An 18,594-nucleotide genomic window follows, 5' to 3' on the forward strand; every position below is an offset into this window, starting at 1 on the left:
AGTCACATGCCCTACTGACTGAGCCAGCCAGGCGCCCCTATATATAGTTTTAATAATAGCTTTATCAAGGTACTGTGATGATTAATTTCATATGTCAACTTGACTAGGCCACACAATGCCCAGATGTCTGGTTAAATGTTATTCTTGGTGTGTCTGTGATGGAGTTTCTGGAAGAGATTATTTGAATCGGTAGACTGAGTAAAACAGATTGTCTTCCCCAATGTTGGGGGGGGCTCATCTAATCAGTTGAGGGTCTGAATACAACAAAAAGGTGGAGAATTCTCCCTCTCTCTCTCTCTCTCTGCCTGACCACTTTAGCTGGGACATCAGTCTTCTACTGCCCTCGGGCAGGGATTTACAGCATCAACTCTCCTGGGGTTTTTTTGTTGTTATTTTTTTAACTCTCCTGGTTTCTCAGACCTTTGGACTTGGGCTAGAACTTTTACCATTAGTTCTGGTTCTCAGGCCTTCAGACTCAAACTGGAAGTACACATTTTGCTTATCCATTCATTGGTTGATGGCAATTCAGGTTGTTTCCAGTTTTGGGCTATTATGAATAATGCTGCTATGACATTTGTGTACAAGGTTTTGCGTGGACATGTGTTTTCTTTTCTCGTGGTATTACACCTAGGAGCGGGATTGCTGAGTAATCCCTGTGTTTAGCATTGTTTTTAAAAGATTTCATTTATCCATTTGAGAAAGAGAGACAGAGAACGAGTGGGGAGGGGATGGGGAGGGGGGAGAGGGAAAGGGAAAGGGACAAGCAGACTCCCTGGTGAGCAAAGAGCCTGACACGAGGCTTGATCCCAGGACCCTGAGATCACGACCTGAGCCAAAGTCAGACACTTAAACCGACCGAGCCATCCAAGTGCCTCTGTGTTTAACGTTTTGAGGCACTGCCAAACTGTTTTCCAAAGTAGCTGCCCATTTCACACCCTCACTAGCAATGCATGAAGGCTCCAATTTCTCCACATCCATGTCAACACTGGTTATTGTCTGTGTTTTTCATTTTAGCCATCCTTACAGTTTTGTATGGAGTGTATCTCATTGTGGTTTTAATTTTGTGTTTTCTTAATCGCTAAAAATGTTGAGTGTCTTTTCATGTGTTTATTGACCATTTATGTATCTTCTTTTGGAGAAATGTCTATTCTAATCCTTTGTTCATTTTTAAATGGGGCTATTTCCCTTCTTTATTGTTGAGTTGTAAGGGTTCTTATATATTCCGGATACAAGTCCCTTATCATATACACAATTGCAAATATTTTTCTCCCTTTCTGTGAGTTGATTTACATACATATAAAATTATTTAACAATCTCAGACTTAAGGAAAAGCTGCAAGTACACTACAAAGCACTGATTTTTCAGACCCATTTGGGTGTAGATTTAAAAAAAATTTTATCCTTTCTATTATTAATTTTCTAGTGAAAATTTCCCCAACCTCCAATGGCCAGAGATGCATGGAAGGAAGTGCTTGATAAAGGTTTAGAAGCTGAACACTTCCTAATTCACCTCAAAAGCCGAATGCCATCTCAGAATACAAGAGGGATGTATCTGTAGACACCTTTCCTGTCCTCATTTGTTGCAGACACAAAAGCCCTATATCATGAGCCCCCGCCATTCCTACTATTTTGAAGGTCCTCTGTGAAACAAAAGGGAGAAAACATCGAGTGTCTATGTTTTTCTTTGTTCGATACATTTGAAGAAGGAAGTCTAACAGTTCCCCACTGAAGCCGTATGTACCAGATTCTTTTGTATGATGGAAGATATTGGAGGAAGATTGTAGATAATAGGAAATTTACAAAAATGTTTTCCAATGACTAGGCGGAGTGTTGGCCGCTTCTTAGGTTTTTGTTTTGGTTTGCTTTTTAGGCTACAAGATTAAGTCTTGTTTCATTGCACCACCTGCTGGCGACTTCTCAGAATTTCTGTTTCTTCCAACAAAAGGCAAAAAGGCTTGTTCAACAGATTTATTAACAAATACTCTTTTTTCTCTCACCTAAAAAACTACCATTCACAGAGTATGGTGGTAGAAATATTTCAGTGCTCTTCATCTTTAACAAAACAAAACAATTTCCAAATTTCCAACAATAACCTTTTTATTGTGACATATATATATACACAGAAAAGTACACACAATTTTTATGTAGTTTAAATAAATTATAAAGAGAATCTGTACAACTAAGACCCACATCAAGAATAAGATTGCCATCACTCTAGATAACCCCATGTCCCTCTTCCCTAATCATAACTTTCTCCCTCCCTCCCCACAAAGGTAACCACTACCTTGATTTTGGGATAGTCATTTCAGCATGTACTACTTCTAGAACCACAAAACAAGTGAAGTATTAATTTTTAAAAATAGTGTAAAACTTGGAGCACCTGGCTGGCTCAGTTGGTTGAGCGTCTGCCTTCAGCTCAGGTCATGATCTAGGGGCCCGGGGAGTCTGCTTCTCCCTCTCTCTCAAGTAAATGAATAAAAAATTTTTTAAAAAATGGTGTAAAAATTTTGGTGTAGCTATTTAATCTGGAAACTTATATGATTATTCCTGCATTTGACACATATCTACTGAGTTCAACATTGTTATAGTCATTGGGGAATAAAAATCAAATCATGAGATACCATTTCACACCCACTAGAGTGGCTAAAGTTAAAAAGATAGACAATTGGGGTGCCTGGGTGATGCAGTTGGTTAAGCGTGCCCAACTCTTGGTTTCGGCTCAGGTCATGATCTCAGCGTTGTGAGACTGAGCCCCATGTGTGGGGCTCTGCGCTCAGTGGGAAGTGGGCTGGACAGTCTCTCTCTCTCTGCCCCTCCCCCACTCTCTCTCTCTCACTAAAATAAATAAATCTTAAAAAAAAAAAAAAGACAGACAATACAATACTAGGGTCACCTGGCTGGCTCAGTCCGTAGAGCAAGTGACTTTTTTTTTTTAAAGATTTTATTTATTTATTTGACAGAGAGACACAGCGAGAGCAGGAACACAAGCAGGGGGAGTGGGAGAGGGAGAAGCAGGCTTCCCGCGGAGCAAGGAGCCCGATGTGGGGCTTGATCCCAGGACCCTGGGATCATGACCTGAGCCGAAGGCAGCCGCTTAACCGACTGAGCCACCCAGGCGCCCGAGCAGGTGACTTTTAATCTCAGGGTTGTGAATTTGAGCCCCACTTTGGGTGTGGAGATTACTCAAATTTTTTCTAATTTTTAAAAATTTATTTTAGGGGCGCCTGGGTGGCTCAGTAGGTTAAGCGGCTGCCTTCAGCTCAGGTGGTGATCTCAGGGTCCTGGGATGGAGTCCCACATGGGGCTCCTGGCTTGGCAGGGAGTCTGCTTCTCCCTCTCTCTCTGTCCCTGCTTGTGCTCTCTCTCTCTCTCTCTCCAAGAGATGAATAAAATCTTTAAAAATATGTATTTTTAAAAAGACAATACCAAATGTTGGCAAAGATATAGAGAAATTAAAACCCTCATAATGTTACCTGTGGGAATGTAAAATGGTGCAGCCACTTTGGAAAACAGTTGGCAGTTCCTCAAAAAGTTACACATGGAGGGGGAACCTGGCTGGCTCAGTCGGTAGCGTGTATGACTCTTAATCTCATGGTTGTGAGTTCGAGCCCTTATGTTGGGTGTAGAGATTACTTTAAAAAAATAATAAAAATCTTAAAAAAAAAAGTCACACATGGACTAATCATCTGACCCAGTAATTCCACTCCTAGGTGTACTACTGAGAGAAAACATATGCCTACACAAAAACTTGTACACGGATATTCATGGTAGCATTATTCCAAATAGCCAAAAAGCATAAATAGCCCAAACATCTGTCAACTGATGAATGAACAAAATGTGATGTACGATATGATGCAACATTATTCTGCAAAAAAACAGAATGGTGTGTGACGCCTGACTGGCTTAGCCAGTGAAGCGTGAGACTCTTGACTCTTGGTGGACAGTTTGAGCCCCATGCTGAGCATAGAGATCACTTAATAAAAAAAATTAAAAACAAACCAGAACGGAACGAAGTACTCATACGTGCTACCACACGGAAGACCCTTGAAATCATTATGTTATGTGAAAGGAGTCGGTCACAAAAGACCATATAACTGTGTGATACCATGTATAGGAAATGTCCAGAACAGGCAAATCCAGAGAGACAGAAAGCAGATTAGTGGTTGTCAGAGAATGGGGATGGGGGAGGGGGGGAGAGATAGTGACTGCTAAGGGGGTGAGGTTTCTTTTGGGGATAATGAAAATATTCTGGAATTAGATAGTGCTGATGGCTGCACAAGTCTGTGAATATACTACTGAATTGTGCACCTCAAAGAGTGAATTTTATGGTAGGTCACTCACCTCTTAAAAGTTGTTATAAGTAATATATATTTTTGGGTGCCTACTATGTGCCAAGCACCATGCTAGGCACTAGGATTACAATAATGAGCAAAGCTAGATAGAGCTCTTATTCATATATATGTCATATTAAATATTGCACCACACAAAAGATACTGGAAGATCATCTAAGGGAGGGCAATATAGAAGTATAGAAGTATTGAATCAATGTTGTATACCTGAAACTAATATAACACTATATGTCAGTTATACTTCAATAAAATTTTTTTAATTAAAAAAAAAAGAATTATGAGGTGAACACCTCCCATGTAACAACCCAGGTCAAGAAATAGAACACTGCCTTCCAGCTATAAAACAAGTAAGTCATTGGGGGCGCCTGGGTGGCTCCGTCGGTTAAGCATCCAACTCCTGATTTCAGCTCAGGTCATGATCTCATGGTCTTGAGAATGAGCCCCATGCTGGGCTCTGTGCCGTGTGAGGAGCCTGCTTAAGATTCTCTCTTCCTTTCCCTCAAATAAATAAATAAGTCATAGGAATATAATGTACAGCATAGGGAATATAGTTAATAATATTGTAATAACTTTGGGGCACCTGGGTGGTTCAGTCAGTTAACCGTCTGCCTTCAGCTCAGGTCATGATCCTGGGGTCCTGGGGTCCTGGGATCGAGCCCCACATCGGGCTCCTGGCTCAGCAAGGAGCCTGCTTCTCCCTCTCCCTCTGCCCCTCCCCCTCCTCATGCTCTCTCTCTCTCTCTCTCTCTGTGTGTCTCAAATGAATAAATAAAATCTTTAAAAAAAAAAAGACTCATCTATGCTGCATATGACTATAATGTTTTCACTGTTAGGATGTTTTTGTGTATGAATAGTACACAAGTGGTTTACCTTTGTTATCACTGATAAACCGTCAGGTCACTTCCTGCTCGGGATATGCAGAACAATGCTACAATGGGCTTCGTGTCTATTTATCCTGGTACACAGCCAGTTCATTGCCAGAGGCAAGATTACTCTTACCTTTAACTGCACCAGATCACACCAAAGTGTCTTCCAAAGCGGTTCACACTCCCTAAAAGAGTTCGAACCTTCTGCCTTTTTGAAGTACCTTTGAAAAGTGTATTTCATTTGGCTGATGGCTTACAAAAAATCTAAGTGTGTTTTCGGGAAAGCCGCTATCGGGCTATTTGAAATGGGGAGGAAGAGAGACACTTGGCTGCCTTAACCAAGGCCAACCTAGATCAGCCACCTGAAAATGAATAAGCTACAGAAATGCTTATTGCTGTATATGCCACTCAGAACATCCTGCCGTTTGTTTTACTACAAAAGCTAAATGAGACAATCTGGGATATGGGAATGGATTTATGATACAGAACTCTTCTTTGGAATGGCACCTAACATCATGAAATTTTCTTATTAATATTTATACTTACAGCCTGCTATGGCCTAAATGCTCTATCCCCCCAAATTCACATGTTGGAACCCCACTGCCCAATGTGATGGTATTAGGAAGTGGGGCCTTTGGGAAGTGATTAGACCATGAGAGTGGAGCCTTCATAAGTGGGATTAGTGTCCTTATAAAAGAGACCCCACTGGGTGCCTGGGTGGCTCAGTTGGTTAAGCGACTGCCTTCAGCTCAGGTCATGATCCTGGAGTCCCGGGATCGAGTCCCACATCGGGCTCCCTGCTCAGCAGGGAGTCTGCTTCTCCCTCTGACCCTCTTCCCTCTCGTGCTCTCTCTCTCTCATTCTCTCTCTCAAGTAAATAAATAAAATCTTTAAAAAAAAAGAGAGAGAGAGACCCCACCATGTGAGAATACAATAAGAAGTCTACAACCCAAGAGAGGGCACTTAGCTGACCATGCTGACACCCTTATTTTGGACTTTCAGCTTCCAGACTGTGAGAAATAAAATTCTATTGTTTATAATACCAGCCTGTGGTATCTTGTCACAGCAGCCTGAAGGAACTAAGGCAGAGCCTAACATTTTGAGTAAAGAATGAGGTCCGTATTATTTGCAACACAATTTCAATTTCATTCATCAATATGTTAGAAGTGTAGCTATACATTGTTGCCATATATATACATATGTATATGTGTGTGTGTGTGTGTATATATATATATGTATATATGAGAAAACATTTGGCCTTCAAAGTCAAAAAATATTTATTATCTTTACAGAAAAGACTTGCCCAATGATAATTTTCCCTCTGGTTCTGGGAGGTGGGGGTTAATTTCCCTGGACAAAAGGGAAGCTCATACATTTGGAGATCTCACATCAAGGAGGAAAGGGCATTGAATTTCAGTAGCAACCAAGAATGTCCACCACAGCCACCCACCCACTCTACCTGCCCATATTATCATGGCCCAGGACATGTGTGAAGACACAGGACAAAGTCAGTATCAAATACAGTGATTACGTCATAGGAGAAAATGAAGTAGGTTGGGGAAAGGGCCAGCTTTTCAACCATTCACTAGGGTTGAAAGGACTGACCGTTGGGGGGCCTGGCTGGCTCAGTTAGTAGAGCATGTGACTCTTGATCTCAGGGTCCTGAGTTCAAGCCCCACACTAGGTGTGGAGGCTACTTAAAAAAAAAAAGAAAAGAAAGGACAGTTATTATCTTCATAGGTCTTTTGTCATCTTTTAAAGAGGCAAAGACAATACAATTATACTTAATTCAACCATCCATTTATTCATCAAGTATTTATTAAGGACCTATTGGAAACTGTATTCATTTCCTAGGGCTGCTGTACCACAGACTGGGAGGCGTTAACATCAGAAATGTATTGTCTCACAGTTCTGGAGACTAGAAATCTGAAATCAAGGTGTCTGTAGGGGTGGTTCCTTCTGGAAGCTCAGAGAGAATCTGTTCCATGTTCCTCTTCTAGCTTCTGGTGGTGTTCCTGCCATCTTTTATATTCCTTGGCTTGTGGCAGCATCTCTCCGATCTTACTTGGCATTCTGCTTTTGTCTGTCTCTGTCCATATTTTCTCTTTGCATAAGGATACCAGTCATATCGTATTAGGACCTACCCTAATGACCTCATCTTAACTTGATCATCTGCACAGACCCTCTTTCCAAATAAAATCAACATTCACAGGAACTGGGGATCAGGATTTCGATGTCTTTGCGGAAAACACAATTCAACCCGTGTTTTGAGGCTTACAAGGCCACAGCATCCTTTTTTTTTTTTTTTTTAAGATTTTATTTGAGAGAGAGAGAAAGCAGGAGAAAGTGAGAAAGAGTATGAGCCTGGGGGGCGGGGGGAGGGGGAGGAGATGGAGAGGGAGACTCCCTGCTGGGCTGGAAGCCAGATGCGGGGTTTGATCCTAGGACCCTGGGATCATGACCTGAGCCAAAGGCAGACACTTAACCAACTGAGACACCCAGGTGCCCCAAGGCCACAGCATCCTTATACTCAGCCTTAAAGGAGTGGGAAGAAGCCAAGGAAGGAAAATAGGAAGAGGGAAATATAGGAGAGGGGAAGAGAAGAGAAAGGACTACAAAAGAGAGAAAAAGAGAAAAGTTGGAGGAGGGAGGCAGGACCAAGTACATAACTTGTGGGGCCCAGTGCAAAATGACAATGTGGGATTCCTTGCTAAAAAATTAAGAATTTCAAAATGGTGACAGCAGAGCATTAAGCCAAGCACAAGGCCCTTCTTTAGCATGAGGCCTGTGTGACTCCTCTATGGGGAAAATGGTACTAATGGGTGTACTGTGAGTCCATCTAAGGTGTCTTTGTTTGGTTTTTTCACTACTTTTCTGTGTTCCTTGCAAGTCACCTATGAAGCAATTCATTCTTTCTACAGCAGGTGCATTCTTGGGTTACGACCCTTCTAAGATCCAATCTCTCAAGGAGAAAATAGTTTAGGAAGATGGTGGCTATCCAAAAGGGAAAATCTTGGGGATCCTGGGTGGATTGGTTGGTTGAGCACCTGACACTTGATTTCGGCTCAGGTCATGATCTCGGGATCCTGGGATGGAGCCCCCCTCAGATGCTTGCTCAGTGGTGAGTCTGCTTTAGGATTCCCTCCCTCTGGCTGCAGGAGCCATGTGCCCGCAGTCTCTCTCAAATAAATAAATAAATATTTAAAACAAACACAAAAGGGAATTTTTTTTTTCTCCCTAGCCCCACGTAATGTCTGAGTAACTTCCTCAGAATACCCAAGAATCACTTGTGCTTTCAGTTGTTTGGATCCTTGATTAGGATTTGTAACTTGGCATGGAAGTTTCTCTGCTCACCAGCTTGACACTTCCTTAGACAGTTTTCCAGCTGCTCCCTGCTTAACCAGGTCACTGTGGTCAAAAAGTCACCTTCTGCCTCATCCCCTGTATCAAAGCAAGTTCAAGAAAACACACAGGTTCCTGACCACCGGATTTGGTCCCAAACATCCTCAGCTTGGCATCTAACCTCCTCTCTCCCAGGCTACCCTACTATGTTCATAGAACACCATCTCCTATGTTCTCTGAGGTTACCCTCCCCTTTTCAGTCAAGACAGTCTCCAGAGCCACTTTACACTATCATTCCTAGTCCAAGCCCTTGCCCAGGCTAGTCCTACCCCTGAACCCCACGGTGTGAACTTTTCAAGGGCAGGGGCTGAATTATATTCATCTTTGAATCTCCAGTATCCAGGAAGGTGCACACGTATAAAACACGACATGCTTTCCACAAATGCCTAGGGAATAAAGTTGATGAACTGACACAAGGGACTTCCAAAGCATTTACAATTTTTTTTAAGATTTTTTATTTATTTTTATTTGACACAGAGCCAGAGATAGTGAGAGAGAGAGCATAAGCAGGGGGAGCGACAGGCAGGCAGAGGGAGAGGGAGAAGCAGGCTTCCCGCTGAGCAGGGATCATGACCTGAGCTGAAGGCAGCCGCTTAACCGACTGAGCCACCCAGGCGCCCCAGCATTTACAATTTTAAAGATACAAAATCACGTACCTGGATGCAGACTTGTTTCTTTTCTGCTTCTTACTGAACGCGTCTTCCAGACGGTTTCCTGACTGCTAGGACGAACGTTTCTGTGGGCAAGAACATGTTCCTCTTTAATTTTTTGTCATAATACTTGTTTTCAAACTAGGCACCTAGGAGGCATTCAAAGCTCCCTTGAGTCCTGAAGCCTTCTTTCTAGAAGGTAAAATTCACAGGGAAAAAAAGGAAACTTCGGGGGAAATCCTCCCTTCCCTAAAACCTGCATTTAACATACATGTAAACAGAATAATCTTGTAAAACCTTTTTTAGATGCACAAGTAAGTTCTCTGTGATCACATTCTGGTCTTTACATTTCTAGGTTCACTAGTTCTGCAGCGGGGCATCTCGGACAGCGCCCCAACTCTGCTTTCCATTCAGTTAGCATTTGCCGCGTTTTCTCCCTCCGCCCTTTAGGTTTCGGAATACGACCCGCCCACTTCCGTCAGGGGCGTCCTCAGCGCAGGCGCAACTCCAGACGCCACTCTACAACCCCTCGTTCTAGTGCTGATGTACGCGCATGTGCAAAAAGGGGCGGGCGGGTCAATAGCGCGGGAGAATGTAGGCCCGCCGAACTCGCGCGACTGTCTCCGCCCACCTAAATAGGAGGGCGGAGCCGACTGCCCGCTCCAGGTTCAGGCAGCGCACGCGCATTTGAGTACAGGAACGTGGCGAGGGAATGAGGGCGAGCTTTTACGCATGCTCTTTTAAATGAGGCCTGAAGCTTTTCACGTCAGCTTCGTCTGCGGCCTCCTTTCCGTCTTAACCCTCCTCTGACGTTTAAAGGGCCAGAGCCTTTTTCCGCCCAATTGATTTTTAAAAAAGTTAAGCATTTATGGAGAGCCTTAGTATGTGCGGGGCCCAACTTATATTGCCTCCTCTGTGCATTTTCCAGTTTTTCCTTTTGTAGAAATTACGTTAGTATTTATATTTTTCATAAATTTCTTCCCTTGCCCCAAGTGTACTGTTCCCTTGGAGGCAATTCTCTGAAATGAGAGTCAATGTGATGTTCTAGGTCTTCCTAGGTTAAGGGGTCTGAAATTGAATCCTCGCTCGGCCACTTCCTTGGTCTTCTACTCTGGATAGGTTATCTAATTTCTGTGAACCTGAGGTTGCTGACTCTTTAAAATGAGCATAAGGATTCCTACTATCTCAAAGGATTGTTATGAAAAGTACTTAAAAAAAAAAAGTATGGGGGCGCCTGGGTGGCTCAGTGGGTTAAGCGTCTGCCTTCAGCTCAGGTCATGATCTCAGGGTCCTTGCTCAGCGGAGAGTCTGCTTCTCCCTCTCCCGCTGCCATTCCCCCTGCTTGTGTTTTCTCTCTCTCTCTCTGTCAAATAAATAAATAAAAATTTAAAAGTAATACAAAAATTAAAAAATGTAAAGTACCAAGTCCTATGCCTCACACCAGCTATATGTTAAATAAATAAATGGTAGTCATTAAGGGGAATTAATTCAGTCAGAAAATAGTTTTATAGTTTCTGTAACATAAGTCCAGATGGTTTTTCAAGAGGATTTACCTAATTGCCTGGATGGCTAGCAGTATATAATGGTGCCTCTTTCCCCACAGTGCTGCCAATATCACAGACCATCATTTTCACACATTTTTCCTAGTCTAGACAGTATGTAATGGTATGGCAGTGTTATTTTAACTTTCATTTCTTTAATTGCTAGTGAGGCTGTGCATTTTTCTTGGGGATGATTTATTAGCTGTGTTTGTTTGCCAAACAACTATTTTCAAACCCTGTAATTTCTAGCAGCTTATCCTTGCAGACATTAGGTTAGGTTCTGATAGAGAATTTTGCTGACCAATTAAAAAAAAAAGAAAGAAAAAGAAAAAAAAGGACTTGACAGAGAGAGAGAAATAAAACTTTCCAAGGACGGGATAGTGACAAAAGATAAGAGCTCATCCCCAAAGCAGCACTGTCCTGTAGAACTTTCTATGATAAAGGAAATGTTCTGTATCTGCAATGTCCCATATGGTAGCCAGTTGCCACATGTGCCTACTAAATACTTTGAATATGATTGGTGTGACTGAGGAATTTTTGTTTTTTTTAATAATTTTTTATTGTTATGTTAATCACCATACATTACATCATTAGTTTTTGATGTAGTGTTCCAGGATTCGTTGTTTGTGCATAACACCCAGTGCTCCACGCAGAATGTGCCCTCTTTAATACCCATCACCGGGCTAACCCATCCCCCCACCCCCCTCCCCTCTAGAACCCTCAGTTTGTTTCTCAGAGTCCATCGTCTCTAATGGTTCGTCTAGGAGGAATTTTTATTTTTAATTCAACTTAAATTTCCATAAAAATAGCCACCTCCTTGATAGAGCAACCCTAGAGATTAGGAAAGAAGGAGAGAAAGCAAGGGAAAAGAGGAGCCCTACAGAGTCGGAAGTGGCCTCATTTATGTGAAGGGACTCAGGGTGCCTGGCTGGCTCAGCTGGTAAAGTTTGAGCCCCATGCTGGGTGTAGAGATTACTGAAAAATAAATAAATAAAAATCAATCAATCGATCTCTTTTTTTAAAGATTTTATTTATTTCTTTGAGACAGAGAGCACAAGGGGGGTGGAGGATCAGAGGGAGAGGGAGAGGCAGACTCCCAGCTGAGCAGGGAGCCCAATATGGGGCTTGATCCCAGGACCCCGAGATCATGACCTGAGCTGAAGGCAGACGCTTAACCGACTGAGCCACCCAGGCACCCCTAAATAAATCTCTTTTTTAAAAAAATAAAGGGGGGACGCCTAGGTGGTTTGTTCTCTCTCTCTGACAAATAAATAAATAAAATATTTTTTAAAAATATGACTGGGGGCGCCTGGGTAGTTCAGTCGGTTAAGCAACTGCCTTCAGCTCGGATCATGATCTCAGGGTCCTGGGATCAAGCCCCACATCGGGCTCGTTGCTCATCCGGGAGCCTGCTTCTCCCTTTCCTTCTGCCTGCTGCTCCCCCTGCTTGTGCTCTCTCTCTCTATCTCTCTCTGTGTCAAATAAATAAAGTCTTTTAAAAAAAATACAAAGGGGGGTGCCTGGGTGGCTCAGTTGGTTAAGCGACTGCCTTCGGCTCAGGTCATGATCCTGGAGTCCCGGGATCGAGTCCCACATCGGGCTTCCTGCTCAGCAGGGAGTCTGCTTCTCCCTCTGACCCTCTTCCCTCTCGTGCTCTCTATCTCTCATTCTCTCTCTCTCAAATAAATAAATAAAATCTTAAAATAAAATAAAATAAAATAAATTAAAAAAAATAAAAAAATACAAAGGGACTCAAACTGGACTTTTGGCATTGTTCCTGAGAGAGACAATCCCAGAGACCACCAGTCTTGACAAGAAGGGTGTGTTCGGTTTGCAAAAATCTATCAAGCTATACATTGATGATATTCCCACTTCTCTATATGGATTTTACACTTCAATAAAAAGTTAAACAATGTTTGCTGCTCTTTGTATTACACTCTTTAGGCATTTCTGTCTCTGATTTTTAATTTGGCCGAATGGAAAATGAAAAAGAATGAACGGTGGCCAGTGACTCACTCTGGATGTGTAAGAGCCCCTAGAGGGCGCTCATCCTGCATCGGAGACTTTTTTAAAAAGCACTTTAGGGCCGCCTGGGTGGCTCAGTCGTTAATCATTTGCCTTCGGCTCAGGTCATGATCCCGGGGTCCTGGGATCGAGCCTGGCATCGGGCTCCCTGCTCAGCGGGAGGCCTGCTTCTCCCTCTCCCACTCCCCCTGCTTGTGTTCCCTCTCTCTCTGTGTCTCTCTCTGTCAAATAAATAAATAAATAAATAAACAAACAAATAAATAAATCTATCTTTAAAAAAATAATAAATAAATAAAAAGCACTTTATTAGAGAGAACTCAGGTATCATACAATTCACCATTTCAAGTGTACGATTCCGTGGTTTTTAGTATGTTCACAGTGTTATGCAGCCATCATCACAGTCAGTTTTAGAATATTTTAGAATATTTTCACCCGCCCCCCGAAAGAAAGACCCTTTCCCTTAACTATCACCCTCCTAACCCCTCGTCTTCCCTCCCAAGTAACCACTCATCTACTTTCCGTCTCTGTAGATTTGCTTATTCTGGATATTGTGTCTGGCTTCTTTCACTAAGCACAATGTTTTCAAGGTTCACACAGGCTGCAGCTTGTCTCAGTGTTCCCTTTATATGGTTGAATAATATTCCATTATATGGACAGATGACATTTTGCTTATCCATTCATCTTTTGATGGACATTTGAGTTGTCTCAAACTTTTGTTGATTACGTGCTCTGGAGACTTTTGCCAGTCCTGACGGGGGGGTCCTTCCTGCCACTTCTGGGAGATTGAGACCCAGATTACTCAACCCCCGAAGACCCCAGTCTCATTTTATTTAGGTGGTGCTCTCAGGAGTGGACTGGAGTGTGAATGCCCCCTCTAGAGTTGACAACTCAGCAACTGTTGGGTGAAATCTGCAAGGATTTCTTGAGAGGGCAGAGCCTCCAGGCTTTCAGCCAAAGCTTTATGCCCAGGAAGGTGTAAATAGGACCATGCCTCCCCAAGGGGATGTTTATCTTTGGGTGTACGGAGGAGACCATACATACGTGGTCTGGAGACCTCAGACCACGCAGGAGTGCTCTCCTCACCCCATGCTTTACAAAAGATCCTTGAGAAGAGCCCAGCTAAATTCTAGTCTGACAAGTAATTATCAGAAGGGTATTTGGAACAGGAGCCCTCAAGCTTGATGCTCTTGGCACTTCGGTATTGGGGAGTGGCCACTCCATAGCTCCTACTCAGGAGTTTGAAAATAATGCTACCAGATCCCGACCCCATAGGGAGAACAATCTCATAGATTCTTAACCTGCCCATCCAGCTGGCCTGCAGAGGCAGATAAACCTTAACCTGCTCCACATTCTTCTCCAGAGGATGGTTCTAGCTTCCCTGAGCCAGGATCTGATTAGGGGCTGTGAAAGCGCTCCTTGCAGTGGTGGGACTAGGGCTCAGGCTGTGTCTTAGCCTGACCTAGGGAGAGAGGAAATTCTAGACCATGAGGCGCCACTCAGCAGGTGGCAGGGTGGTTCTGGATAAAACCACAAGCCAAGGAACAGTTTGCACTAGGATACAGCCTGCTGGGACTGCTGGCCAGGCGTCTGAGAAGGAGAGGAGAATATTGTGAGAGAACCACAGCCATCAGTAGCATGACTGGCCAGGGGCGGACTCCAGACCCTAGCTGGGCCACTCATGAATTTGGGATTGGAATTCAGAAAGAGCCAATTAATTTCTGTGAGTGGTTATATAACTGAGGTGATATATATGGGGCAGCTGTTTTCCACCAGAAGCAGGAGAAAGCTGAATGAAGGAGACACACAGAGACATGGAGAGCCCAAGAGAGAGGAAGAGGCTGGCTTTGCTGTTGACAGCTTTCCAACACTCTTGTATCCTTAATACATTTCCTTTATGAGGTAGTACAAGATGGCATCTCTAGTTGCAACCAAAAGAAACTTGGATGAGAAAGAATTTACACAGGGCAAGTTCTGTGTCCATCAGTTACCCTCTGCTGAGAGAGAGACATGCACCCAACAAATTAATTATAAATGATGCAACGAGTGTGGAAATCAGAGCAGAAGTCCAATTCCAAAAACAAAACAAAACAAAACACAAAAAACAAAACAAACAAAAAGTCCCGTTCCAATTGGAATGAAGAACAAAGCAATGAAGGAGAGCCCACTGGTAACCAAAGAAAAGCCCATCAAAACAAGATTTTCTTCTGAGATTGCTAAAGAGATTTAAAAACAGTAATACTCGGGGGAGCCTGGGTGGCTCAGTTGGTTGAGCAACTGCCTTCGGCTCAGGTCATGATCCCGGGGTCCTGGGATGGAGCCCCACATTGGGCTCCCTGCTCAGTGGGGAGCCTGCTTCTCCTTCTCCCTCTGCCACTCCCCCTGCTTGTGTACACATGCTCTCTCTCTCTCTGTCAAATAAATAAATAAAATATTAAAAGGAAAAAAAAGAACTCAAAGTGCTCATATATTTTGACCCATAATTCTGCCCTTAGAGATCTGTCCTAAGGAAATAAGCAGCAATGTGCACTCACATTTATGTGGAAGAACATTAATCAGATCAACATTTATAATGGAAAACATTGGAAATATATTTAATGCCCATCTACAGGAGCTTGGTGAACAAAACACTACTCAGAAGTTAAAATGGTATTCTCAAATGTGTTTCAACATGGAAAAAATTCTGCCATTCTTTGGGTTAGTGGTGTGTTTTCTGTGGTCACAAGTTGACTCCAGTTTTGTAAAAAAGAAAAAAAAAACAGATATAATAATATTTATATGATTTGTTAAGGAAGTGCTCCCTGGAGAAACTGGTTAATAGATGGGGGAAGGAGCGTAGGAAAGAAGCCAAGTGAGTGCAGCCTGATTCCACAGGGACGTCTAAAGCAAAAATCACTTCAACAAATACTTTATGAATCTGCTTACATGGGGTACCCAGAACAGGCAAATTCACAGAGACAGACAGTAGAATAGAGGTTACGAGGTGCTGGAGAAGAGGGAATGAGGGGTTATTATGTAATGGGTATAGAATTTCAGTTTGGGATGATGAAAAAGTTCTAGAAACAGATAAATGGTTGGTGGATGGGTGGCGGTTGAGCAATATTTTGAATGTACTAATGCCACTGAACTGTACACTTAGAAATGATTAAATGGCAACTTTTATGTTACATATGTATTACCACAATAAACAAAAAATAATACACATACAAGGAGCGCCTGGGTGGCTCAGTCGTTAAGCGTCTGCCTTCGGCTCAGGTCATGAGGATAGAGCCCCGCATTGGGCTCCCTGCTCCGCGGGAAGCCTGCTTCTCCCTCTGCCGCTCCCCCTGCTTGTGTTCCCTCTCTCGCTGTCTCTATCCATCAAATAAATAAATAAAATCTTAAAAAAATTACACACACAAAAAGAAAAAAATTACACCTGCTTTGTTCGGTCTTGAAGCCAGGGTCTTCACACTCCTGTACTGATCATTATCTACAGGCCACCCTGGAGGGGCATCAATACCCAGGCATTTCCAGTTCTCTGCCCCATGAAGTGGCTCCAGTAGCTGAAGGGCAGTCCTCAGAAGAGCCAGAGCCATAAGAAGCTGAGCACATAAAACCAGGGGATGCACACACACAACCAGTAAGAGAGCTCTGAGAGGCTCAGGGTGGCCCCCTCAGTGTCTGCTATACCCAGTCTCAGGTCACTTGCACCAGCAAGTTACGTATTTTCGGTATTATCAGTCACCTGACCACACTATAGCAATCCGTCAGAGTCTAGGTAGAAAACCAAACTCCATGCCAGGTAGTTGGACAAAGGGCATTCAGTGGGAGGGAATTTGTTACAAAGTTGTGCAGGGCGCCTGGGTGGCTCAGTTGGTTAAGCATCTGCCTTCGGCTCGGGTCATGGTCCCGGGGTCCTGGGATTGAGCCCTGCATCGGGCTCCCTGCTCCACGGGGAGTCTGCCTCTCCCTCTCCCTCTGCCCCTGTTTGTGTTCTCTCTCTCAAAGAAATAAATAAATCTTAAAACAGCAACAACAACACAGTGATAGTCAATGTGAGCAAAGGCAAAAGTGGGAGAAAAAACAGATACTCTTATTCTGTGGATGGAATTAATACAATCATTTTGGAGGGGAATTTGGTGTTATATATTAAGAACTTAAAGTGCAGAGCGCCTGGGTGGCTCAGTCGGTTAAGCATCTCCCTTCGGATCAGGTCATGATCTCAGGGTCCTGGGATCGAGTCCCGCATCGGGCTCCTTGCTCGGCGGGGAGCCTGCTTCTCCCTCTCCCTCTTCCTGCTGCCCCCCCCCCCCCCCGCGTGGGCTCACTCTCTCTCAAATAAATAAATAAATAAATAAATAAATAAATCTTAAAAACAAAAAGTGTGGGGCACACTGAAAGAGCTTTAGGGGAAAAGAAGACGGTCCCAATATGAGCAGTGGAGGAAAGCCACATGGGGCGGACGGGACAAAGGGAGGAGGTGGTGACAGAGCCCAGGGCCAGACCTGTGTGGCAGGAGAGGTAGCCAGATACGCTCTCTGTCCCAGAGACACCATTTGAGGCAGAGAGAAATAGGAATAACTACCCCAACTTCTCCCTCCCCCCTGTCGCCTCTCAGTCTCCTGCAAGCATCTCCCATTGGCTGAAGGCAGCCAGAAGTGAACTGACCAGAGACCTGAGAAAAATGAAGCTGGCAGGATGCAGCCCTCTGCTAAACAGAGCAGAGCAGGGGAAAAGGGAAGAATGGATCTGAGAACAGAACAGCCAATGACCAGCACAGGTACCATTCTTCTATTCAATAAATACATCCTAAGTGCACCCTATGTGCCAGGACTCTGCTAGGTATTGGGGGTGATAAAGAGCCCACAGAGAGAGAGCACAGTTTTGGGCAAGAAGACAGAAGTGCTTCTATACAGGGCGCCTGGGTGGCTCAGTTGGTTAAGCGACTGCCTTCGGCTCAGGTCATGATCCTGGAGTCCCGGGATCGAGTCCCGCGTTGGGTTCCCTGCTCGGCAGGGAGTCTGTTTCTCCCTCTGACCCTCTTCCCTCTCGTGCTCTCTATCTCTCATTCTCTCTATCTCAAATAAATAAATAAAATCTTTAAAAAAAAAAAAAGAAGTGCTTCTATACAGCAGAAGGAAGCTTCCACCCCAAGAAGTCTGCCTCTAGCCCCTACTGTACCTTGGTGCAAATCAGAAAAATGTGCCCCTCCAGGAGGACCCAGCCCCTTGGGCATACAGCCTGGCAAACAGCCGGGGCAGGCTGCGTAGTCCTGGGCAGGACACGATTTCCACAAACAGCCCTAGAGATTCTCCTTTGTCTCTAGCAGGAATCCCTAACCTGAAGGCTCCTGGAGCAAGAGTCAGTAAAATCACATCATCCAATCATTCATTTGACAAATACTTGTTGAGCAACTACTAGGTGCCGGGCAATTCACCTAGGTCCTAGGGAGACAGCAGCGAAAAAACACAAAAACTTCTCGGACTTCAAATATGGCAACCTGCCAATAATTGTCCACTATAGGCAGAGATTGTAACAGGTGTTCATTGTACTATTATTATGCTTTTCAGTGTGTTTGAAATTTTTCACTTAAAAGTTGGAAGAAAAAATCTTTGCCTTCAAAAAGACAGACAATAAATTTGTGTATACGCACACACATATACAGTGGTGTTACACCACATGAAACAGGAATGAGGCCGGGAAGACAGGAAGCAGGAAAATGGGTTGTGAAGTATATATGGAGATTCCAGTTTTATTTATTTATTTTTAAAGATTTTATTTCT

General features: G+C 43.6%; 1 long non-coding RNA gene across 1 annotated transcript; it reads right to left on the bottom strand.

Moving 5' to 3' along the window:
* Window positions 1-8,204: 8,204 nt before the first annotated feature.
* On the bottom strand, window positions 8,205-9,717 carry LOC113912500. Its single transcript, XR_003516854.2, has 3 exons — window positions 9,564-9,717; window positions 9,273-9,352; window positions 8,205-8,655 (listed from the first exon to the last, which is right to left on the bottom strand). It is a non-coding gene; the product is annotated as an uncharacterized LOC113912500 (long non-coding RNA).
* Window positions 9,718-18,594: the final 8,877 nt, after the last annotated feature.

The sequence above is a fragment of the Zalophus californianus genome, chromosome 14 (genome assembly GCF_009762305.2).
Source record: "Zalophus californianus isolate mZalCal1 chromosome 14, mZalCal1.pri.v2, whole genome shotgun sequence".
NCBI lineage: Eukaryota > Metazoa > Chordata > Mammalia > Carnivora > Otariidae > Zalophus > Zalophus californianus.